This window comes from Apodemus sylvaticus, chromosome 2 (assembly GCF_947179515.1).
Source record: "Apodemus sylvaticus chromosome 2, mApoSyl1.1, whole genome shotgun sequence".
NCBI classification, from domain to species: Eukaryota; Metazoa; Chordata; class Mammalia; order Rodentia; family Muridae; genus Apodemus; species Apodemus sylvaticus.
This window is the reverse complement of record NC_067473.1, coordinates 128,685,680-128,710,484: the sequence shown is the minus strand read 5'-3', so window position 1 is coordinate 128,710,484 and position 24,805 is coordinate 128,685,680. Positions and strand designations below refer to the sequence as shown.

General features: G+C 45.1%; 1 protein-coding gene across 1 annotated transcript in view; it reads left to right on the top strand.

Moving 5' to 3' along the window:
* Positions 1 to 3,453: 3,453 nt before the first annotated feature.
* Frmd4b (FERM domain containing 4B) overlaps positions 3,454 to 24,805 on the top strand; it is a 321,370-nt gene continuing 300,018 nt past the window's right edge. Inside the window, exon 1 of the mRNA XM_052174401.1 lies at positions 3,454 to 3,679. The gene's annotated coding sequence lies outside the window, so the exon portion shown is untranslated. The remainder of the gene's footprint in view (positions 3,680 to 24,805) is intronic.

The following is a 24,805-nucleotide window of genomic DNA, read 5'->3' as shown; positions in this document are numbered from 1 at the left end:
ACATGTGTGCTTTCATCCCAAATTTCAGTGATCAGCAGGAAATCTTTGGAAAGCACAAACTTGCTAAAATTAAAAATCTTGCTGCAGGGATGGTATGACCTTCTTTTAACCTTATCTTTCAAATTTTACATAAAGCAAACAAAAAAATCAAAGAAGCCTAATTGGTATGGGTAAATAATACTTGGCACATTAATAACATACTTGATTTATGTATGTGCCTCGAATACGTGGTTTTGAAGTCTGAAGTATAGAGGTTAAAGATTCTTATTCAGAGCAGTGACCTTGTGTTACTTTTCCACGCTCACTATGCTTACTTTGTTGTATTGCCAAAAAGAAAAGAAAAGAAAAGAAAAGAAAACCTCTATATGAGAGGCTGGAGAGATGGCTCAGCAGTTAAAAGCACTGTCACCTTTCCCAGAGGGTCTGTGTGTTCATTCCCAGTACCCACATGATAGCTCACTACTGTCTGTGACTCCAGCTCCAGGGGAGCCAATGCCCTCTTCTGGCCTCTGTGAGCCCCAGGCACAAAAGTGGAAAAGTAGATATATGTGCAAACAAAATACTAATACACATAAATTTGTTTTTTAAATCCAACAAGCATGTATCTTACCATTAATCCAAATAAATGAACACTTTAAAAGTGTTCTAATGTGGATATTTATGATACATGTCTTTGTTAACACAGTAGCTCGAGTTTGTGACACACATACCAAAATACCAAAACACTCCTTTATGCTGAACAAACAAAAGAAAACAAAAACCAAAAAAACCTAAAACTCTAATAAAGGGCTGGAAACAGAGATAGGAAAATTCAAACATAATCTTCCATTATGTTAGAATAATACATACACATATACATACACATACACATATACATACACATACACACACACACATACACATACACATACATATACAAACTATTTCTTTTTGTGTAATAGAGCCATTAGTGGAGCCTTGATTTTTTTTTTTTTAAATCTGGAAATTCTGTATTTCAGGTTCCCAATGTTCGTGGCTGTCGTTTCGACCATGGATATTTCCCACATATCTATTAAATTGCAAATTCCTGCAGAAAACATCTTTTATTTGATTCATTGCAGTGGTTTTCCACACTGCCAGCATGGAGTTACCTATTTACTGGTTTTACAAAGACTACAAGAGGTGTTGATTATTGTTTTTGAAGCTCAAATACTATTTTTATTGTCTAGATGTTGTCTCGTTTGACTTGTCTTACAATCATATTTAAATTAGACACAGATTTACATATTGTTTGTACTTTGAAAACAAATAGCATCTACCTTTGAATGGCTTTTTCCTCTTCCATTTCCTCCATGATTTTTATGACAGCATATCCTAGAGCACTGATTGGCCTCTTAAGAGTCTCTTTTCTGAATCAAGACCTAATGTAATCCCTTGGGTTTCTTAACTCTGTAGGCATATTCATTGTCTTTCCTCACTCTGACCAAACACCTATAGATACAACTTGAGGGAGCAAAGATGAACTTGACTCTCAGTTTCAGAGTCTGGTCCGACATGGTGGGAAAGGCATGGAGGAAGCCATAGCAGCATTCATTGCAATGTCAGATCACCATGGACCAGGAAGCAGAGAATTAGGAGCTCATTCAGACTCCTTCCTTCAAAGGCTCATCCCAGTGATATACTTTCACCAGCCAAGTCTGACCTTCCAAAAAGTCTTCTGGTTTACAAAGTATCTTCACCTAGAAGGAAACAAAGTCTCAAAAACTTTAGCTATGGGGTAATATTTTTACAGTGGTGAACCATTGAACAGGAGTTTTATAGCAGGTTTGCAAATTTACAAGAGGGTACCACCTCTTCCCAGGGTCCTGTTGCCAGGGTGGTCAACTGATCTCTGGGCCTCATGAACTTCCTCAATAAAATAGAGGAGCACAAACTCAACTGACGCTGCTGAATGTGCTCCCACTATGTGTTAGAAGCTGAGAAAGTCAGATGCAGACCTGGCTGCTGGGAGCTTCCTTATCTTCCAAGGCCATGGGGATGGGAGGTGGGGATGAGGGTGGAGGTGCAGGATGGGAAGTGGGAGGGAAGTGAGATGGTGTCAAGTGATCAGCTTACACAGCTCAGGTCTGGGAGGGCAAGTAATTACCACTCAACAAATGTTAGCTGTTCATTCAGTATTTTCTGTTTAATGGAAAGCAAACAGTCCATTCAGCACCAGAAGAAAATTTAATTAAAACATACACCAGGCACGCACAATATCTGTCACACACCAAGCCACCTCAAATGTCTGTCACTTTAGATCTTGTCTTCTCCTTTCCCTTCCCATCAACAGCACTGACACCAGGACCTGGAAAACCAAGGTCCTCTCCCTGCCTCAAACTGTGTAGGACCATGATCTGTTAAGAAGAAGGAAACAGGCAGAGGACCAGGAACAGAAGAAGACAAGAAAGGGAGGAAAGAAAGAATAGTAAATATCTAGTATTGCAGCGAGATTTAATATTCACAAGTGATAAGTCAACTAAGTGTTCAACAAAACAGAGCTATGTAATTGTGTAGTTGAAGATAATTAGTTTTATAAAGGATTTACTTTGAAAAATGAATTAACTGCAAGTATGCAGAGAAATGAGTTGTGTGGGGGGATGGAGGGTCTTAAAAGAGCTTTAGGATGTGCCCAGCCATTCCACCAGTCAACTTATTTGGATAAATCTTTGTTGGGGTCTTTCATGAATTGTCTTCTTTCCTTCTCCCAAACACAGCGTTAAGGTCAGAATCAGACCTCTGTTCTGTCACTATTGGCTGTTTGGAGGGAATCTCTCTGAGCCTTCAAAGAAATCTCAACACAGCATCTCCGAGACAGAAAATTAAATGTCACATCATAAATGTCTACTGCGGGACAGTATCAGACACCTTTCTTCTTTCATTTAGAGCCATCTGATTGTAGGAGTCTAAAGTCCAGTCATTTCTCCAGGCCCACTCAATTCCTGAGGGAACCTTGCATCTCTCACCATCTCCCTATTCTAAGGTCCCGGGATGCCTAAATCCAGGAAGCACGATAGAGAGTCCCATAGCGTTTCAAAGTTAGGGGGATGCAAAGAAGCTAGCTTTCCCGCTGCCTCCTAGCTGCACCCCAAGATTCTCTCGAATTCATTACCGGCTGCCTGTGCGTGCGCAGAAGGCCAGGCGAGCTGCAACCGCGGGGCCGAGCGCCCCCTCCCTGCTTCGCTCTCCCTCCTCCTCCCGATACAATGACTGGGCCGGAACAGCGCATCCGCCGAGCCTCATTGGCAGGGCCGCCCTGGCCCCCGGGGAGGCGACGGGCGGGGGCAGTGCCGAGAGAGCGGTACTGACAGCGGCGGGAGGCTGGACTGAGGGAGGTGGGGACACTCGGAAGGCGGCTCGCGGCTCCTCCGCGGAGCGTGGGTATCCTGGTGAGGATACCGGGCCAGGGGATGCTGCGGGCTCTGGCTGCCCGGCTAGCCGCCGCGGAGTTGGGCTGTGCGGCTCCGACACTGAGTCCAAGCCTGGGCAGAGAGGAGGAGGACCGAGAGGAAGACAGCTGCCGCGGGGGAAGGCGCCCCGCGCCGTGGAGTTGCGGGACTGGCGCGGAGCGGGTTCTCCGGGTCCCGCGCGCTGCGCAACGCAGACAATAAAGTAGCAAGGCGACAGCCCCGCTCGCCCGAGGAAGGAGGCAGCTGAGCGGGTAGGTAGGCGACCATCCCGGGGTTATCAGAACGCGCTGTCGCCAGAGGAAGGAGGCCGAGGTTCCGCCTTAGGAGTGCGGAGTGCGCCCCCCGTGCGGCGCGCAGGTTGGGGACCTGCAAAGCTGGTCCCCAATCTTCTGCCACCGGGAAGCCCCGCCCCAAGGCTCCCGGGCTGGTGCAGCCTAGACTGGAGTTCCTAGGCACTTGGCGCCGCTCTTTGGTGGCTCTAGCAGTGTGGTGACAGGAAGTTTGGCGGGTCTGAGGCTTTGACGCTGGTGGGATTTGAGAACGCGCCTCATTGGACCACGCGCTTTTTGCTTTGGTGGGAGGTAGGGAGAAGAATCATGGAATCCCAGACCCTTTTCCCACCGGAGAATTCCTCCGATGGTGATGGAAGGAACTGAGGGGACCATGGCGTTAACCGAGGAAGTCTAGGACTTGGCTTGGCCACCCTTTGTAAATAGGCGTGTCACATCCTAAGCGCGCCTGTACTGGAGAGGCTGTGTGCGTGTGAGCCGCTCTCTGTCAATTTTCTGGAGTATTTCACTTTTCATTTTTGCCGGAGAAGGCACATTTAGGCACCGTTTGAAAAATGCTGTTTTGTTTGGACTAGAGGACAACGTCCTCCTTTGCAAAGGGCGTCTTGCACTCTCAAAGATGCTCCTGATTAGAGCTAGGTCTCTTTACAAAGAAGGAAGAGCTGGCCTCCAGTCTTCCCCGGGTCTGAGAATTCAGTGGCAGGAGGAGGTCTCTCTCGCTCTCCTTTGTGTGGCCGCTTCCTTCCTTCCAGATGTGAGAGGGTTGGGTTGGGCGCTTCTGGGTGCGGTAATAATTATCCTGAACATTCCTGAGATCTGCTAGGACTTGTAAACATACCAGAGCCAACTCCTCTGAACTTTGCGGGTTGACTTGATGTCTTTGCTTGTACCCAGAGGGCCATGTCTGCAAGGCTGTCCCATGGGGAAGGAAGACACCGCCACTGTGGTGCTGACAGCCTCAGTCTCTCAGGGAAGAAGCGGCACGATTCTTCAGGGTTAGCCTGAGCTTGCCCCAGAAACATACCAGCCAACTCAAGAGGATGTGTTCAAGATTACAGGGCATCCCTGACATGCTGATTCATGTCCCAAAGGGAGTGGATCTGTGGAGCTTCCAAAGCCAGTGTCTGGAGGGCAAGAAAAGCTTCTTCGCCTTACTTAACCCTCTCAAGCTGTACTTTGATCTATCATAGGCGTACTGAAAAGAACTAAGGGGAATCTGTGTCAGGCAGCAGGATAGGCAGTTTGCAGGTGCATGTGCGGGAGATAGTAAGGAAGGCAAACCCTGGAAGAAGGGTAAGGACTGTGCCATTAGAGTTTACTATCAACTAGTCTCATGTTAGACTCGTGGCTGAGCAGGGGCATTAGAAGGCACTCCAGTCATGTGCTGTTAAAGATTATGAAGAAAAAGAATAAATCAACAACATTAGCCACCTTGCCATTGTCGTCCTCATAAATTTAAGTTGATATGTAACAGTTGATGGAGAATCAAGAGTTGTGCGGTTTGTTGTTGTTGTTCCCAAAATCAGTGTTACAAAATAGCCAGCAGGTTTTCTGCAAACAGAGGCAGGCACATACACACTCCTCTTGGGAGTGGTACATATATTTCCTAGGAGAGGTCAAGAAAAGCTCAGGATTTCTTGGGACAGAGAAGATCTGTCATTTCTTCAAGATGCTGCACACATATTAAACACTTTGTTTGCATATATTTGGAAATGCATGCAGAAAGTATTTTAATAAGGCAATGGCAGGAAATAAATAGACCTCAAGCACATTGACAATGAGGTTTGAATTTCATCATTTCCACAAAGTTTGCAGAAAATCATTCTTTAGGGCATGCAAGTGCTTGTCCTAAATGTCACTCTGTTTGCAGATTCACAGGTTAGCTACAGAAAAGTTGAGGGGCTTCCTATAGCAGGTACAGAATCACCCTCAGGGCTAAAGAGTCTAGAAAAGTGTGGGAGGAGCTAACTTCACAGCCAGCCCAGAGTGTGGGAAGAGCTTCCCAGGTCTCTGAAGTGTTTATCATTTCTAGCCTCTATTTCTAGCAAAACTCGGGGTTCCCGCTTGTCCATTTGATGGCTCAGATTTAATTACGGCTTTGCAGTGCCTTTGGGGGAAGAGAAAGAAAGTTTTGGCTAACTGACAACACAAACGGGGCATGAATGGCAGTTACAAATACACGACTGCCATATCCAGTCTGCAATAATTTTCAAGAATTGCACGGTTATCTTTACACTGTAAGTGAAGGCTTGGGGCTTATGCTACAAATAGCCTTTCTCCTTCTGCCCATCCCCCTTCCTCTTGCTCCCCCTTCCTTCCTTTTATCACTTTTATTTTGTTTTGGATGATCCTTGGGGGGGGGGGTAATACATTTATTTCTAAATCCTTAGGACTTTCCTCTACCCCACCATCTCCCCCACCCCCACCCCTGTCTAGCTAATGTGGCTCTGGGCTATCAGAAAGATATCCTGGGGTGGCATTTTTCTGTTGCAAGATGCTTGATAAAAGCCATCTCGGTAATTCAGAGGCCAAACTTATTTTCTTTTGTAAACTACCTTCCTGTAATTATAATATCATTAAAAAAAAACACACATTCCTCCTAATGAAATCAATTTCTAAACATTTTTCTCACAGAATAGTGTTTTTCTATTTTATGGTCATAACGAATATTAGAAGACTATCTGACAAGAGGAGAGATTGGTACCATGATACGTTGGTAAGAGTTCTGTGGCTTCACGGAACTTTGAGCCAGATTTAGGGGATGGGGTGATGTATATATTTAGATTGCAGCATAGCATGTCATTTCATTGTGAGTTACTGCCTGAAATTTGAAAAGCACAGAGACTGTGCATTTATTAATGTTGTTTTGGTAAATGGGACACAGTGTTTTAAATGGACTTGGGATGCTTTATAGACACCACAAAAGCACTATGCCTTTTCCTGTGTGGGGGTTTATGTCATTATCAGGGAGGGGATGTGGATGTATTTTACTTGGAGATGAACAACTTCGAGGTCTGGTTTCTTCTCACTTTTTAAAAGCCTTGCTTTTTCTGTCCTGTATAATGGGTCCTCTTTTGCACAGTAAGAAGATTGTATAGTAGGTATAGTAGAGCTATTGCTGGCTTAGATGGATATGGTTTGAGTATGTCCTCCAAAGCCTCATGGTTCTCAGTGTGGCCATGTGGAGAAGTGAAGAGCTTTGGTCACAGGGTACCAGCTTAGAAGGAACTAATGTTGTGTTTGTAGGACCTGGGTCAGTTCCAGAGAGAGGCAACTACTGAATAATCTCTGCCTTTTTGTCTTACCATGTGATCTCTTTTATTATAAACCCCTAGCCATAGGCTCAATAGAAGGGGGTCATGTGATGTTGACCTTTTAGCCTACCAAACTGCAAGCTTTCTTTGTTTTGTTTCCAGAGGAAATGTCAGGCTGTTTGACTTCTCTGGAAGAAGCTCCTGTAATAAATGACTTCTGGAGGAGAGAAGCACTCAGACCACGTGACCTGTCATAAGAATACAGTTGCTGGGGAGGAGAATTATACACTGAGGTCAGGAGTGGGTGTTTCAGCAGAGTGCAGGGACCTCATGAAGATGTCTGATCCTTGATTTCTTTGATGTCCTACATAATGCAAGTTGAGCTAAGCTGTATTCCCGTAAATAGGTTATCAATATGGTCTCTCCTGTGTGTCAGGAGAACCCCAATTGATTATATTATTGAATATAATCAATATTGGGGCTCATGAGATCAAAATGTAAAGCAAGTGAAACTGATGAGAGGTGTGCTACTGTCGATGAGACCTGAGAAGGAAATGTGCAGATACACGGATGAAATATTCACACCACGCCCAAAAATCTCTTCTCGGGTATGACCATGATCGTTTCTGCATGCACAGGCAAATGTTGGAAGGCATTTATTTTAAACCAATGCCTTGCTCTAATGTAATATAAGTTATGTAAGTTGGTCTTGGTGATTATTTGGAGAGTGTACCTACCTCCTTAGGACCCAGGGGCAAATCAGTCCTCCATTGTGTGGCTCTTTGGCCTCGAGCTATTTATTTGGGCCTGTGTTACATTGCCCTTGGGGGGAATGCGCTGCTTTTAATTGTCTCCTGTCACTTCATATACAATTAAGCAGTGGGAAGAGAGCCCTAATTGTGCCTGGCTGCAAGGATACTGCTTACTCACAGCAGAGGGTCTTTAGAAGTAGGTTGATCATGCTGACTTGCCTGGACTCGGTCCTGATTAATATCTGTGTCTCCAGTATGGACGGTAAATTACATGGTCACCCTGCCTAGGATTCCATTTAGGAGGGCTAGGATTGAGGTTTGTGTAATAGTTTAAGTTATTTGATAAAGTGTTCATTCTACCAGGGAGAACTAAATGATTATGCTAAAGGGTGTGTGGCCATATAGCAAAGGCGAAAGGACACCCAAGACATCACTATCAAAATGCTGTTGTAGCTCTGTACCAGGGATAATTCCCACCCCACCCCCACCCCTGGGACATTTGTCAATATCTGAGAAATTTGTTGGTTGTCACCTGGTGACATCAGCAGCAGCAATGCAACCTCTACAAGCACCCTGAGCTTGCCAAGTGCTCCCCATACACTGTCTCAATCATCCCCACGAACCCCAAAGTTACCCACACTTTACAGAGGTAGACGACAGGCCTGGAAAGCCCCAGGAATTTTTCAGGACCATATGGCTAGTGAGTGACAGGCTTAGGGTACGTAAACAGTGCCCCTTGGTTCTAGGGGACTCCCCTCTTCTTTATCACCTCAACATTCACAGGGCGAGAACCTGGCTGTTTCTGCAGAAGAAGCAGGCACAGACCTACCAACTTGTATATACATTCTCCGCTGTTGTTATCTATAAAAGGTTTTTCTGTGTGATTTGGCAGGAGGGTATGCAAATGACCACCAATACTACTGTTAATACAGCATTTGCAAGAAATGAGGGGAAAAAACACTCCTTTCTCTTTTGCTGAATAACCCTTTAGCAGAGTAGAGATTTCAGCCATGGAATCTGACATGGGCAGTAAATACAAAACCCTCCCAGAGCATCCTTAAATATTTGGCTGCAATAAGAAGGCCCCTGGCTTTGAAACTCACCAGCAGCCTAGACAGTTATTGGAAATAATTATGCCTCTGCCGCAGCATGGAGCCCCATCACAACTCTCCGGATTCAAAAGGTCTTTCTGGAAATACCAGCATCCATCTTCCAGCTGGTGCCTCCAACAGCCAACAGTATCTGTGGGGGGCCAGACAATGGATGGGGGTAGGGATTGTTTTTAGCCTTTCTTGGTTGCACCTGATTGAGCCCATCCCATCAATTCAGTCCTTGCAAGAGAGCAGAAGGGGCCTTATGTGACTAGAATGCCAGGCACCCACAAGCACAGAGCTTAAACAGCCAGCACTGATGCCGCTAATTTACCAAAGTTTAATGCCTAGACAGAATTCTCCCAGAAGAAGAAGGAGGTGGGGACAAACGAGGTGGGTTGTGGTCTAGAATTGGCAGCAGCAGCTGGAGCAGAGGATTCGGTTCAAGAGTAGAGCACTTGACTAGCATGTTCAAAGCCCTGGATTCTAGTTTCAGCAACACACCAGAAAGTGAGAAACAAAAAAACAAAAAACAAAAAACAAAAACAGTGCTGGAAAAACATTAAGGCAGAATTCTCATCCCACCTTGCCAGTAGTGTCATGAAGTGTCCTAACTAGATTTCTTAATCCGTCAAATGTATGGTGACACCTACAGCCTAGAAGTCTTTCAGTCATCATACTTTATAGCAGTAAACTTTGATAACTTCAACATTTTTCAAAATTCACAGATAAATGTTCTTTTTAAAAGTACCTTTCTTCATAGCTTGTTGCAGTAAAGTTACTTACTGTTCAGTTAAGATGACATTTGGTATAACTGGTTATATTAAATAGCCTTTCCGTATTTAGATAAATTCCAAAGCAGGAGAATGCAGCTTCTGGATACATCGGAAGAGATAAGGGCATTTGAGGCCATCACACATGAGCAAATTGGCTCCATTTAAATGTGCAAAGTAAAAACCAGGGTCCTGATAAACTAATGAAAGCCATGTGTCCCAGACTGGGAGCACAGAACCCTGTCCCAGCTAGGCAGTAAGACCTAAGTGAGCACATAGCACAGTTATTTGCTCCAACTGTGTTAAATTAATTCAATTTGTGTGTGTGTGCGCGCGCGCGCGCGTGTGTGTGTGTGTGTGTGTGTGTGTGTGTGTGTGTGTGTGTGTGTGTGAGAGAGAGAGAGAGAGAGAGAGAGAGAGAGAGAGAGAGATGTTGTTTTTAATTTACCTCTGTGGCTCCAGTCTCTCTTTCCCTCCATCATCTGGAAGGGTTGGGCACTCAGTTTACTGGAGACAGAGTAGGACTCAAATGATTCAGCCACCATAGACCGTTCTAATCATGAGTTCGTCTCCCTGTATTCTCAATTTAATCTTCCTTGGGAAAAATATTCTGTAGGGATCTCAGAGAAAGGCTTCAAATACAGTCATGATAAAGGACATTAAAACTGACCATTTGTCAGGCACGCATGCTCCTGATGGACGGCTTGGCCATACTACTTGAGAGAAGTACAAGTTCGACTTTCTTCAGACTGCACAGTTTTTTTTTTCCTGCTCTGTATGCAATTTCATTTCCATTACTGATGTCCAAGAATCTGCAATATATTCACCTAGGACATTCTTTTCTGGATGATTGAGAGCTTCATCTTTGCAGTCACGTTATTTTTTTCCTATTTGGTTGGACTGTTTTCTAACTTGGGGAATATTAATGTGGCTATTTTTCCTGCACATGGCTTTATTATGATGAACATTGCCTCTGGTTCCTTACCGTCATCCTGCTCTTTGACAGCTGGATGGTTTGGGTTAAGGGCACCAAACACTGATATTGAATCATGTATGGCTGCATTCATACCTATCATCTATTCAGGAGGCAGAGACAGGAAGGTCAATGTGAGTTCCAAGCCAGTTTCTACTACATCTGTGGGGCCCTGCCTCAAAAATAAATAAGAGCCAGTGATGTAGCCCAGTCTGTAAAATGCTTGCTCAGCATGCATGACGCCCTGGATTGGATTTTCTAGCACCTCATAAAACTGTGAGTGGTAGTGCAGGCCTGTAATCTCATCACCAGGAAGACAGAAATAGGAAGATCAGACAAAACTTTTTCTGGGGAGATGTAACACACACACACACACTCATACACACACACACACACACACACACACACACACACACACACACACACATCTCCTCACACCAAAGGGATCCTACAGCAAACCAAAATATGAAGGGACCAGTATTGGCACAAGACACCCAACACCAAGTTCTCAGCACAAAGAGATTTATTTGAGGGACAAAGGACAGGGAATAAGAGACAAAGATGGAGGTGAAAGACAAGGGAGAAGAGGAGGGGAACAAAGGAGGGGGGAAGAATGTTTGTGGAAGAGGTACTGACAAAAGACTGTCTCTGGATAGAGAGGAGACAGACATGATCCATAGGCCAGTGGCAGTTTATAAAAGTAAAGGAGAAACCCTCTGATAGGATGAGGAGCTTAATTTTGATTGGATAGGTTAATTAGGAAAGCCAAAGGGGGGCGTTGTTTGCTGGACTAGCTGGACCTTGGTAGTCAGCCTCAGGGAGGAAGTGGCCAAATAAGGAAATAGACCTTGGTGGCTAGCTTTAGGAATGTAATGAGTTTTTAGCAAGGGAGAGGGAATGGGGGAGAAGGGCAAGGCCTTACAGAGCTATGTTTTAGCTGGATAGAGTCCCTTCAGTAGATATCACCAAAGTCCAACCTGGTAAATCAATGAGTTTTCTTTAGGTTACTTACAGAAGTATGGGTGGGTGGGTGAGGGTATTAAAAGGAGCAGAAATGACTCAAAGACAGCTGCATCTCTAAGGCCCACCCCATCATGGTGACATCTCAGAAAGCTGGGAATCTGGTGCACGCTGCACACAGCCTGCTGGCAGCCCAACAGTTTGGAGAGTGCCTTTCCCAAGTGACTCTGATCTAAACCTCTTCTGCACAGTTACACTGTTTTCTACTTCTTACAGGCAACTGTCTCTGTTTTCTTTGCAACCTTGCCTCTCTCCAAGTGTTGTATAACTGATTCCTCTGAGATTGAAATACTCCACACTGCAGGGAAACTTCTTGAACTGGAAGATACAAGTCAGAATAGCTTGGGAAGTTCTTAAAACTGATCAGATTCTCTAGATCTCTCCCTGCTAGAATAAGCAATTAAAGCGGAGAGTTCCTCAGAGGAGGAGAAGCCCATCTGACAAGAAGATTCGCCACCCGGAGCTGCAAGAAAGACTGCACCAGATGGGCCACCTAGAAGAGGGTTAGACCAACTGAGGCACCTGTTGAGGTCTCTCCCTCTCCAACCAGTTGAGCTGCCTGCATGCTGTGCATTGTGGTCCAGGTTCCTAGTTTTGTGACCTGTCATCTATGCTTGGTGACATAGCTGTCTGAGTCATTTCTGCTCCTGTAAGTAACCCCTTACCACTCTTCCTGTAAGCAGCCCCAATAAAATTCATTGGTTTACTGAGGTAGACTTTGGTGGTATCTGTACTTTGGTCTGTCTGGGGTTAGTAGATAGATGTGCCTGTTGCATCTCCTCCTCCCAAAAAGTTTTGTCACCCAACACCTAGTGAGTTTGAGGCCAGCCTAATATTCATGTGACTGTCCATAAATATGCGAACAAGTTCACAAAAGAACAGAGCTTCCCAGCAACCAAGATCCACAGACTGGTTAGAAAATGGCCAGCAGATTGCTTAGACCTCCATGCTCAGGATCTTGGCCAAGTGGTCCAACACACTGGGAAATGAGCACCACTCCTCCTCCTTGTCCATCAGAGAGAAGATGGAGATGGAACAGACAGAGCAGAGATTTGAACCTGAGGCCGAGTCCCTGACTACAGCGCACTGCTTGCCAAGTCTGAGCATGAGCTGAATTGCCCTTCTCTACCCCCCACCCCCAACCCCCCATCCCCATTCCCCCATCCCCCCCCCCCCCCCCCCCCGCTTCTCCCTTTGCCTGGACAGCATTCAGTGCCGGGGAGGGCCTGAGATGAAAGCTCTGCATCCTTGACGTCTGCATCCTTGAAGTCTGCATCCTTGACGTCTGCATTCTTGATGTCTGCTTTCTTGACGTCTGCATTCTTGACATCTGCTTTCTTGGCATCTTTTTGCCCAGGTGGAATTCTGCTGATCCCTGGGTTCCTAGGCATCTTCTGCCCAGTTGCACTTTCTGAAAGTCTAACATGTGAGTTCAGGCCTGGAGCCCTGGGCTTTGGGAGGATTTTTTAGAATTTCCTACATTATGATTAAGTGGCGTATTTGAGAAACCTGCAATCAAAAGAATGCTGGGTGAATCTATAATGCAGAAGTTGGCAACCCCCCTTTTTTTTGCAGAGGGCCAGATCTTAAATATATTGGGGCTCTCAGGCCACGAAGCCAAAGTTGCAATTACTTCTCAACTCTGCCCTTGTAGAGCTGGAGAGACAGTAAATCAAATAAGGGGTGCAGAGGCAGGAGAGATGGTTCAGCTAGCAAGTGCATGCCCTGTAAGCATGAGGATCTGAGTTTCATTGAGAACCTATGAGTCTTGGTTAGGGTTTCTACTCCTATGATAAAATACTATTGGCCAAAATTAACTTGGGGAGGAAAGGGTTTTGTCGCTAAAAATTAGAGCAGAACCTGACAGGAGGAGCTGATGCGGAGGCCACGAGAGGATGCTGCTTCCAGGCTTGCTCCTGTGGTTTGCTCAGCCTGCTTTCTTAAACACTCCTAGGACCAGCTCCTGAAGGGTGGGACTGACCAAATTAGACTGGCTCCTTCTACAACAATCGACAAATCTTGCTTATAGGCCAATTTGCTGGGAACATTTTCTCAATTGAGGTTTGTTCTTCCCAAGTGATTCTGACTTGTGTCAATTTGATAAAACTAGCCAGCACACCATGTAAAGAAACTCTGTCACGGTAGGGCGCCTGTAACCACAGTACTAGAGAGGCCCTAGGACTAGATGGCCCATAGTTGGTAAGATCCAAGACCGTGGAATCCCTGTCTCCATAAAGTTCGATGGAAGGCTAGATAGATGGCTCAGTGGTTAAGAGAACTTATTGCTCTTGCAGAGGACCTGAGTTCAATTCCCAACACCCACTTCATAAGGTTCACAACCACCTCTAACACTAGCTCTACAGAGTTTGATGCCTCTAGCCTCTGAGGGCTCTAAGACTCGCCTGCACAGACCCACACTTACATACACAGTTTTAAAATTATATAAGTCTTAAAATAATTAAAATATAAAGTGGAGAACAATTGGGAAAGATCTGGATGGCCTCCACATTGCACTGACTCTCTCTCTCTCTCATACACACACACACACACACACACACACACACAAGCACACAGACATGTATATAGATGTTTTATTCTGGTGAACCTTTACTTGTAGAAATCAAATAATGGGAAGAAGTCAACCTAGGAGTTATATTTTTCCAAGTCCTCTTCAACATAAAAAAGGACCAATCTGGGTATTAAAGTCTGTGTGGGTATGATGTTGAACGGCAGACTCAAAAGATGACAACCTAGGTTTATCCCTCTCCCTACTTCTAACTACTTTAATTGAAACAGATGCTTTAAACACACCATACCTCAGTTTCCTGTCTTCAAGCATGGAGAACGGACAGGTCTTACCTCACTTAGGGGCTTTAGGAGTTGATAGATCTCTGCTCACACTTCACTTAGGGATGGAGAAGAGATCTGAGAAGTGAGTCATTAGGTGGAACTGTCCAGTATGCATCTCAGAGTGCGCTTCCACACACCTCGACGATACAGGTCAATGAGGGCTGCTTCTTAATGCAATCAGTAGATGCAGGAAGCATGAGACGAATGGGACTGTTGCACAGTAAGCCTCTGTGCCTGCGTGTGAGTGCCTGTGTACACGTGTTTGTGTACGTGTGGAGGCCAAAGCACAGTTTCAAACCGAGTGTTGTTCGCCTTTGTCTGCTTTTCTCTTTTTAGAGAACAGGGGCTCTCACTGACCTGGAGCTTGCCAAGTAGGCTGGATTGCCCAGGCAGTGAGCCTCAGGGATCCTCCCATCTCTGCCTCTCCCTAACATTGGATTACGAGTTGGGGCCTCCACACTTGGCTTTTTCTATAGGTTCTGGAGGTGACTCTCTGATCCCTGTGTTTGAACATCAAGCATGCTAGCAACTACCCATCTCTCCACCCCTCACAGTAAACTTTACTTCTCTGTTTACTTTTATTTTATATGTGTGTGTTGCATGCACAGGTATGCAAGAACCAGAGCATGTATGTGAGCGTGTGTGGAGGCCCAGTGTCAGTGTCGGCTTGTGGCTCCAGATGGTAGAGGCCAGAAACTTAGGTGAACTCAATGAACTCTGTCATTGATTCCTAGCAGCTTAGCAATTGGCAGCTTGTGAAGTACTCAGCTTTTAGCAGCAGCGGCAGCTACTGTCACAGCTCCAAGTGTGACAGAGGCTCCCAGGCCTTAGGTGCTACACTGATGCCTCTTAACAGTAGCTAGTGTCACAGTTCTTGACCTTAAGTCCTTAGGGATAGGCCAGTCCCCAGAATGCCACAAGTGACTAGAATTTGTAACACCCTGTCTTTGGTTCTTCACAGCCTTTTCTGTATGTCTGCTGTCCTTTGTCCCCTCTGCTGTCTCTGCCCTGGCGTCTCTGTCCCCTCTTGCTAGTCCTGCCTCTGTGGTATTGTCGGACTTGCTGTTGCTGCTGCTCCTTCTCAGTGTTCACCACCTCAGCCTTCTCTGCTTACAATAGAAATCAAAAGTAGGCAAAGAAAAGGCCATTCAGAAAAAAGTCTTTTATTCATTCCAATTGTGTGACTGAGGGCAGCCCTGGAGGTTGAGCCCTGGCCGACTCCACACAGAAGGAAAATGAACAGCCTGCTTATGTAGTCAGCAGAGAGCTGTGAAAGAGATGTTTCCACAAATCATGGGGACTGTCTGTCATGCAAATGAAGGATTGTCTTTAAACAAATCGTAGATCTTCTCCAAGACCAGAAGGTCTTCCTTCCATAGAAGGGGAAGTACTTCCTAATTGGCATGGGTGAAAAATGTCCAATAGAATCCACTGAGGCTTGTAGTGATAAAAATACATACATACATACATACATACATACATACATACTAAAAAGACCAGTGCAAGCTGTTTGAGGCATCCAAGCTGGGAATCTTCTGAAGTCAGAATTATGGTTTGGCGCAAGAAGCTATAGTTAAAATGTAGCTTCCTTAAGATATCCATGCAGGATTCAAGGCGGCTAGGTTCCTTGGTTCAAGACAGTCTGCCTAACAACTGCCAGAGAATCAAATTCCCTAAGATCTTCAATGTCTTAAGTCATTAGATAAAAAGGCAAAATTAAGTGGAGTTCTGGATATTTATAGTAAAGGCCTATCATTTCTGTTAACAACTATTTAACAGTACTTAACTGGGCTTTCTAGTGCTGAACTTCCTGCCCCAGTGCCCTGGGGAAACTTGGGTCCCTTGGAATTGTCATGTAAGAAGTGCACTCAAAATAACAATAAGAGGTAGTGCATACCTGTAATCACAGCACTTAGGAGTGGCGGCAGGAGGATCCGGAGGAGTCCAAAGTCATTCTCAAGTACAGAGTGAATTGGAAGTCAGCCTGGGCTACATGAGACCCTGTATCAAACAGCCAATCAAAAGAGGAAAAAAAGACAAGTGATAATTAAAAAACAACAGTAAAAATACAATATAGCAAACACCTGAGAAAGTAACAGGTGCTGTCGAGATCAAATCTTAGGCACTGCATACAGGTGTAGAGTCTACCCAGCACCACAGTGTTTGATTATCCCAGAATCTCCACATACATGAGAATACAGTGTCATATATCATTATGTCATGATATCACAACCCTCTCTGTGGTGAGGGTATTCCATGAGGGCATTACATCATGGTGGTATATCACAGCATTACATCACGGTGGTATATCACAGTGTCACATCATGGCAGGCTGTCATAGCATTGGGTCATTGATGCTGTGTCACAAGCTGTGACACACCATAGAGCTCTGTTCCCTTATGTCCACGATGAGTCCAAACAAAAGGAAATTTTCGGTTCTGTTAAAACCTATGGCTTCACTATTGGACGTGCTGTCTGTGGTCACCTGATTCATTGTTTGGCACTGCTTGACAGATTGACACAGGCAGGTGGGCCGCGTTTTACAGTGCTTTGCTTTATTTTGCATTGATGATGTTATTTTCAAGAAGTTGAAGGCCCGGGCAACCAGCACAGGCCATATTCCAGGAAGGTGTGCTGGTGTAAGCTTCCTTCCAGGAAGGAGGGACTGTAGCACATTTGGGTAGTTCCCATTGCTCAGGGTGTTAGCCTGTTTAGGTGGCCCGTGACCATCGATCTTTGACATCACTAATGTAACTATCTCATGGTGCCACAAAGCACGTTCATAAGGACTTGACAGACAAATGTCGACCTCCCAGGTGCCAAGAAAGGTGTCCTGCACTATTGGCTCTCACTGGGCGTCCCTATTTGATGAGGCCAATTAACGACCAACAGGGGCCTCCTCAGCTGTTCTCTTGAATGAAAAGCTAAAGATGGTTTAATGAGAAAGCCACATTAAAGACTGAAAAAGAAGTTGAATGTGGTGGGTGCCTCAAGTTTGTCAATCTGAACTTCTGGGACTCTGACAGGAGGATTGCTAAGAGTTTGAGGCCAGCCTGGGCTCTTGGTTGTTTGAAATCTAATCAAATAACAAATAAGAGTAAAAAATAAATATAAAAAGAATAAATAAAAGGCTATATCTTTCATGTCAAACAGGGAGCCAAGCTGGAAAACAAAGGAGGAGGGAAAAGGGCTTCTCCTGTAAACACAAGGGATGATAAGAAAGCAAGCCAGATGTGAGCAGTATTGAGGTGACAGTTCAGGGGTGAGGGGCATACTCTTCTTGCAACCAGCTCCAGAGAATCCATCACACTCTTCTGACCTCCCCAGACACTACACAGGCATAGCTGCAGGCAAAACATCAATACACATCAAACAAACAAACAAATAGATAAATAAAAATGAAAGCAAAAGTTTTTAATTCCTGGTATAGAGTTTATGTGGTTTGAATAGAATATCAAACCATCACATGCCCTCTTAGCCGACGCCTAATCCAGAATAACACCATCTTTAATTCTTAACAGCTGAGCCACTTAAGAAAGCTGTAGAAGACAAGAGTTGATGTTAGCAGAGGCTAGCCCATGGGAGTTTAAGAAAAGAGACAGTTCTATGACATGAGTCGAGGTGAATGGGAATACACTGTGTAGAGTCAACAACAGGAGGATTGAGTGTTTAGGTCTGGTTCTGATCAGTTGTTTTGTTTCTTTGCTTGGGTCCTGGGGAATCTCAGCTCAGGGCTTCAGCTTTGCACGGCAGGCACTTTCCCTCCTGAGCCACTTCGTCAGCCATCTTTCTAAATTTCTATTAGCAAAATGTGAGTTTTGGCTTTTCTTTTCATCCAGGCCTGTGGCTGGCTGCTGGTTGGGCTTGGGTTAGCCCAGGACTGTCCCTTGAGGAATGATTGGAAGACAGGGAAATTTTCCCCTATTTGCTCATAAGCAGGAGGCTTGGCAGGTGTGCATCTTTGTGCGGGCTAGTTTTATGTCAACTTGACACAAGCTAGAGCTATCTGAGAAGAGAGAATCACAATTGAGAACATGTCACCATAGATTAACCCATATGTAGTTCTGTGGCATAGTGTCTTGATTGATGGGCCTATCCCACATAGGGTAGTGCTGTCCCTGGGCAGGTGGTCTTGAACTAGAAGAAAGCAGGATAAGTAAGCCATAAAGAGCAAGCCAGTAAGAAGCGCTCTTCTATGGCTTGTACTCCAGTTCCTGGCTCCAGGCTCCTTCCCTGACTTCCTTCTATAATGGACTCATAGGCTATTAGCCAGTGATTCTCAACCTTCCTAATGCTGTGACCCTTTAATATAGTCCCTCATGTTGTGGTGACCCCCAATCATAAAATTATTTTCATTGCTACTTCATAACTGCAACTTTGCTACTGTTATAAATTACAGTATAAATATCTGCTATGTAGGATATCAAATATGTAACCCCCATGAAAGGGTCATTCCATCCTCCAAAGGGGTCACAGCCACAGGTTGAGAACCATTGCTTTAAGGCAAAATGAACCCTCCTCTCCCCAAGTTGTTTTTTTTTTTCATAGTTTTATCACAGCAATAGAAACCTGAATAAAGCACACCCTGGTTTAAATATGCTTCACCTACAGAGTGGCATTATTGGGAGGTGTGGCCTTGTTGGAGTACCTGTGGTCTTGTTGGAGGAAGTGTGTCACAGTGGGGTGGGCTTTGAGACCTTTCTTCTATACATGTGGGTGTCAATCTTTTCCTATCTCCCTTAAAATGAAGTTATATAACTCTCAGCATCTCCAGCCCCACATCTGCCTGGACTCTGCCATCCTACCTTGATGAAAATGGACTGAACTTCAGAATCTGTAAGCCAGCTCCAATTAAATGTTGCTCTTTATAAGAATTGGTCAATGGTATCTCTTCACAGCAGTGAAGCCCTAACTTAGACAATCCTTCTCTAAGAGGGTTTCAGCCTCCCCTCAAAGGTAAAGTAGAGGAGGCATTATCTGAGTTTCTGGGTAAAATACACAGTGTACCCGTGTTCTGCCCTAGGCCACCTTTCATATCTCTGCTGTAGGGTCATCTATTTTTGGTGACGTGTCTTCCTTGGAGATGTGTGAAAATCTTTGCCCCCAAGTTAGATATGTGTGTCCTAGTTGAGGGAGAAAAAGTGCAATCCATGCTCTCAGTGGGTGGGGTAGAGGGGTGGGGGCAGGAGTTGTAAATAGCACAGGTGTGAATGGCACCGAAATGTGAGACTCTCTGAGAACTGGGAACCAGATGTGTGGGGTACAGTGCACAGTGTGAAGGAGTCATGGGAATGAGGTTTAGCCGGACTCTAGGCGTCAACCCAGGAAATGTAGAGACCCCGGGAAAACATGTGAGGCCAACAGGAAAGCTAGGGAGTAGACTGTTGTAATCCAAGCTATCTCACAGAAACGCCTTAGTAACCACATAGAGATGGGGGAGCTTCTTGAGCCTCAGTTTCCTTATTCATAAAATGGAGATGAGAAGGGAAAGAGGCCAACTTTGCTTAACACCTGTGCTTAGGAACAATAGTAACTTGGTCCTAAATGGTAAACTAGAGCTCGGTTCACCTATTACTCTGCAGTCCTGTAAGATGTGTACAAATAGCTTCATTTCGTGGCTTGGGGAATTTAGACATCAGAAATCTAGTGGTGTTTTCACTTCCCTTCACCTGGTAGGGAAATCTAGATAAATCTAACTCCATAGCAAGTGTATTGTGGTATGTACATGTGTGAGTTCATGAATGTATGTGTGTGTGTGTGTGTGTGTGTGTGTGTGTGTGTGTGTGTGTGTATCTATCAGCCTGTTCCCCTCTTGAGGATGGATCATAGCTTTTTCTAGCTGTGATGACTTGTTTGGGATCAGAAACAGATCCTGAGAGTGGCGTCATTTAGGAAACACCACTAATGAAATTAGGAAGAGATGAGGAATGAAAGTGGCTCCCAACCCGACCCACTTGTACTGTGGGATACCTAGAAGTAAATTCCACCAAGAAAGCTGAGCAGAAGCAGACAGCACTTGTGCTAGCCTATCCTGCAGAGCCCCTGAAGGTGACTTCCGGTGGGTGGAGCTTACACTCTTGAGCTTGAACCTGTGTCCTGACTTTGGCTAAGTACAATGCTGGCAGCAAGAAAAAGTCCTTGGCAGGGAAACACTAGAAAACAGAGAAGCAGGGAGTATGGGAGCATCACCAACAGGTCTACTGTGATGGATCTAAGAACCAGAGACTGACAGTAGCAGGCTGAGGGCCACCATCCACAGACGCTCTACTGAGACTTTGCAGATAGTTGAAGGACTTTTGGGAGAGTATTTTGGGCCTTTGTGAACCCTTGCTGGACTCAGAATTGCTCCCAGGAACATGCCGGACAAGCGTTGTTACCTGGAATGCTTTTCATATGGATATACCCATCTGATAAACCATCAGGGCACACTTATCATTATAGGATTTGAGTCTAGAGCAAGGAATTAGCGTGTTTGGCACAGACTCAAGCTTTCCCAGATATTTCAAAGGGCACAGACTCAAGCTTTCCCAGATATTTCAAAGTCCAAGCCTATCCCTATGCCACAGTGCGTGGGTGGCATGGTTAGCAAGAAAGTTTGTGTGTGAGATAGACTCTCATGTAGCCCAGGCTAGACTCAGACTCACAATGTGGTATAGGATGGCCTTGGGCTTCTCCTCATCCTTTTGTTTCCACCTATAAGTGCTGGGATTCCAGGCGTGGATCATTACACCTGGATAAACGTTTGCTTCTGTTTTTCTTCCTATTCCTGTTCTTCCATTTAGTTATGGATGAGAGAGTGCTGTATCAGGCAAGTCTCAGGCTACCCCACCCCATCCCATTCTGTGTGGTCTTAGTACAGATGTACTCACATCCTCTTAAACAAGAACTCCAGATTGCTCCTCCTTATGAAAATGTAACACGAAATATTTTGTCCACTAATAGCCATTCGCACCCTTTGAAGAGTAGCCTCACCCTTTACCTTTTATCTGGACATGAGGCTCTGACATAGTGCTTCCTTTTGTATTCCCTTTACTATATCACGATGCTTCATTTAATGTGAGGGAAGTGATGCAGGCAGCCTCTGAGTTATTCCCTTTGAAAGGAAACACCCTCTACCTGCTCCTGGAGCCCCACCCAGGCTCCCAATTTCCACTGAGCAAGAACATAGGGAGCAGGAAGTCCTGAGCTATCTTTAGGCAGAGGGATACGGATGGCAATTTAGCAGTAACAGAGCACCAAGGTGGAGGAGATCCTGGTCCCTGCCTGCATGTGGAGCTGAGATGGACCATACAGCCTCTGGCTTCCTTATGCTGGCCTCCACATGAACTGAAGCAAATCACTGAACACAAAGTATTCTTCCTTGCTCCTTGCCAATGCCAAGAACCCACATTTTCATGGGCATGAAGTCTGAACCCACGGCTGAGCCTCAGTTACTTCAGGTTCATTAAGTACTCATTGTAGAGCTAGGGAGATGCTTAGAAGCTCAGAGCATATACTGGTCTCCAAGAGGATCACTCATTAGTTCCCAGCACATACATTAGAATGGCCTACATTTTCAGCTTCAGTCTGGCTTCCATGAGCACCGGTTCTTGGGTATATAAACCCACACCCAGACACATGGACCTAAATATAGTTTTAAAAAAAGTTTTAAATCTTGCATAAAGATAAATGATCATTGCAGTTAGGGTCATAAGACTTAACTTTAAATGAATTACTTGTTGCGTGTTGCAAATGTATATGTGCAAGGGTACCCATGTAGACATCAAAAGACAGCTTTGTAGAGCTGGTTCTTGCCAACTCAGGTTATCAAGCTTACATCATTGGGCAGCAAATGTCTTTACTTGCTGAGCCATTCCACTGGCCCAGAAGTCTTGATTCTACTCTCAGCACTGCCACTTACCCACTGCCTATATAGGAACCTACATGGCTACATTTAATTAGTCCCACACAGACCTTGTAAGTTGACTGCTGATGTAAAACGCCCAATGCAGTGCTTGACAGCTGGTCCATGGTCAGTGGAAGATACAGTTGATGATATTTCCATCACCATTAATTATTCCTCGTGCTGAGTTGTTGCTGACCAACTCAGCAGTATTAGCTACTGGAGTAAGCAGTGGTATTAAATTAGAATCTGCTGTTCTGACAATTAGTATTAGCTTAGCTAGATCCGAGGAATGTTGGGTCTCCGTGGCAATGAGCAGGTGGACAGCATCCCTGAGGTCTCTGAGCTGCTCTCCCATGCTTAGAGAGGCTTTTCTCTGCCTTGGCTAGTGGACACAGCACCATCAGGTAGGGGAAAGGCGATGTCTAGTGATTCAGTAGACAGTCGCCCAGGCCTGCTACCTCTTGATCCCCAACAGAGCCAATCCCTGGGGAGGATTGTTGGGCTAGCTTGTGAGGTAGATGGCAGTAAGTGAGAGAAGAACCTAGAGTGTTTACTCTCAGTGCTTTTCCTGACTAATGTGAAGCCACACCCTTACTGCTTCTATTGGTAATCCACTGTCTGCATTCTTAAGAATCAAGAATCTAACTTCATTTTCTCTTTGGGAATATATATATATATATATATATATATATATATATATATATATTCCCAAATATATATATATATATGTATAGTGTGTATGTGTGTGTGTATGTGTGTGTGCTTTTCTTAAAAAACATTTTCTATCCTCCCCTACTATGTAATTTTGACTGTAATTCTGACCAATTTCTGACCAGCAAGGTAAGACTTAGGTTGGATTCATATGATTTTGCCTTTCCAGGTTTCTCCTGCTACCTAGAACACAGGCAGGGTGCTAACTTGTGAATATCTGTGGCTTTTGAAGTCAGAGCCACAGGATCAGACCCAGATGTTAATGTTTAGACGTGTGTGTGTGTGTGTGTGTGTGTGTGTGTGTGTGTGTGTACTGCAGCATACATGTGGAGGTCAGAGGACACCCTGCTAGAGTTCCTTCCATTGTGTGGGTACCTGAGATCAAACTCAGATAGCCAGGCTTGGCAGTGGGAACCCTCTGAGCCATCTCACCAGCAGAACACATTTCCAAAAATAATATTTGCATTTATTTTTTTTTTGTTTGTCCAGTAGGTGTGTATAACACAGTGCATGCCAGAGGACAGTTTTCTGGAGTTGGTTCTGTCTTTCCACCATACGAGTTACTAGGATTAAACTCAGGTCTTCAGGCTAGTGACATCCATATGCACAGAGCCATTTTGAAGGCCCTCACAAGAGCACTTGAATGCCACCTGACACCTTTCCCCATCCTTTTGACTTCATGTAGATGAATGAGTTTTAGTGTCATTTTCCAATGATCTTTCTAATAGCTCTGGAGGTCTGAAGCCCAGGGCTCAGGAATACTCCGCTACTTCTTACGTCCCTTTGTAAGGGGCTGGCTCAATTTCTACAGCCTTCTTACAACAGCCTGGAACGGAGTTTCGCAGTCAAATTACCATGATCACACCATCTGTCATCTGGGCTTGGGGTCAGATGTGCACAGAGCAGCACGTTTTGGCATTTAACCATTCTTTGATATTCTCTTGCTTTTATATGGTCTCTTTGAGTGGGCAGAATGTTTTTCCAACACAGTCACACTTCTTGTACTTTGCCTTCCTCAGTATGCAGCTGGATTCCCAAGGCTTGCTCTATCAGAGGAGAAAGATCCTTAGGAAAGGCCATAGAAAAATCCCCTATGGTACAAGCTGAAGGCTGCAGCCTCTTGGCCTTCACTGTGGAGTAGATAATTTTGATTCTGTACTGGTCATTTAGCTGGTAAGTCACCCCAGGCCCATCATTCTTTCTCTGAGCTATGACCCAGACTAGAAGTCTGCAAGCCAGGCTGCCAAATCTCCTTCTGACTGGCTTCTCACAGGATCTGCCCCAGGAGGTGCAGAGATGGGGATGTTGAGAAGGGAAGAGGGATTCCTGTGCCCCCCAGAGCTTGTGCCACTCAACAGCAGCATGCTTCGGGAAGCTACATCTTATAAACACAAGCCTGAGTGGAAAGAATGACCCCAGACTCAGAGGACAGGGACATCTGGAGCTGAAGGAAGAGGTTCAGAGCACATGGACCTGAAGTTACTTCCTGGGTCCTACACAGCTGGGTGATGTTGAGTGGCACCTCTTGCTGAAGTTTGGAGAGTTGGAGGCAAGAGGCTGTGTTCTAAGCAATGGAATGTGCTACAAGGGTTATATGAGGTTTCTGGCCTGGTCCATCAAGGCTGCCTCATGGGGACGGGCGGGGGGGGGGGGGGGGGGGACTTATAGGGCAAAGTGTTTTTCCGGAAAGCATGGGATCCTGAATTCTATCCCAGAAGCCACGTAAAATAATGGCACCAATTCTCCCACAAGGATGCAGACACAGGTGGATCCCTGGG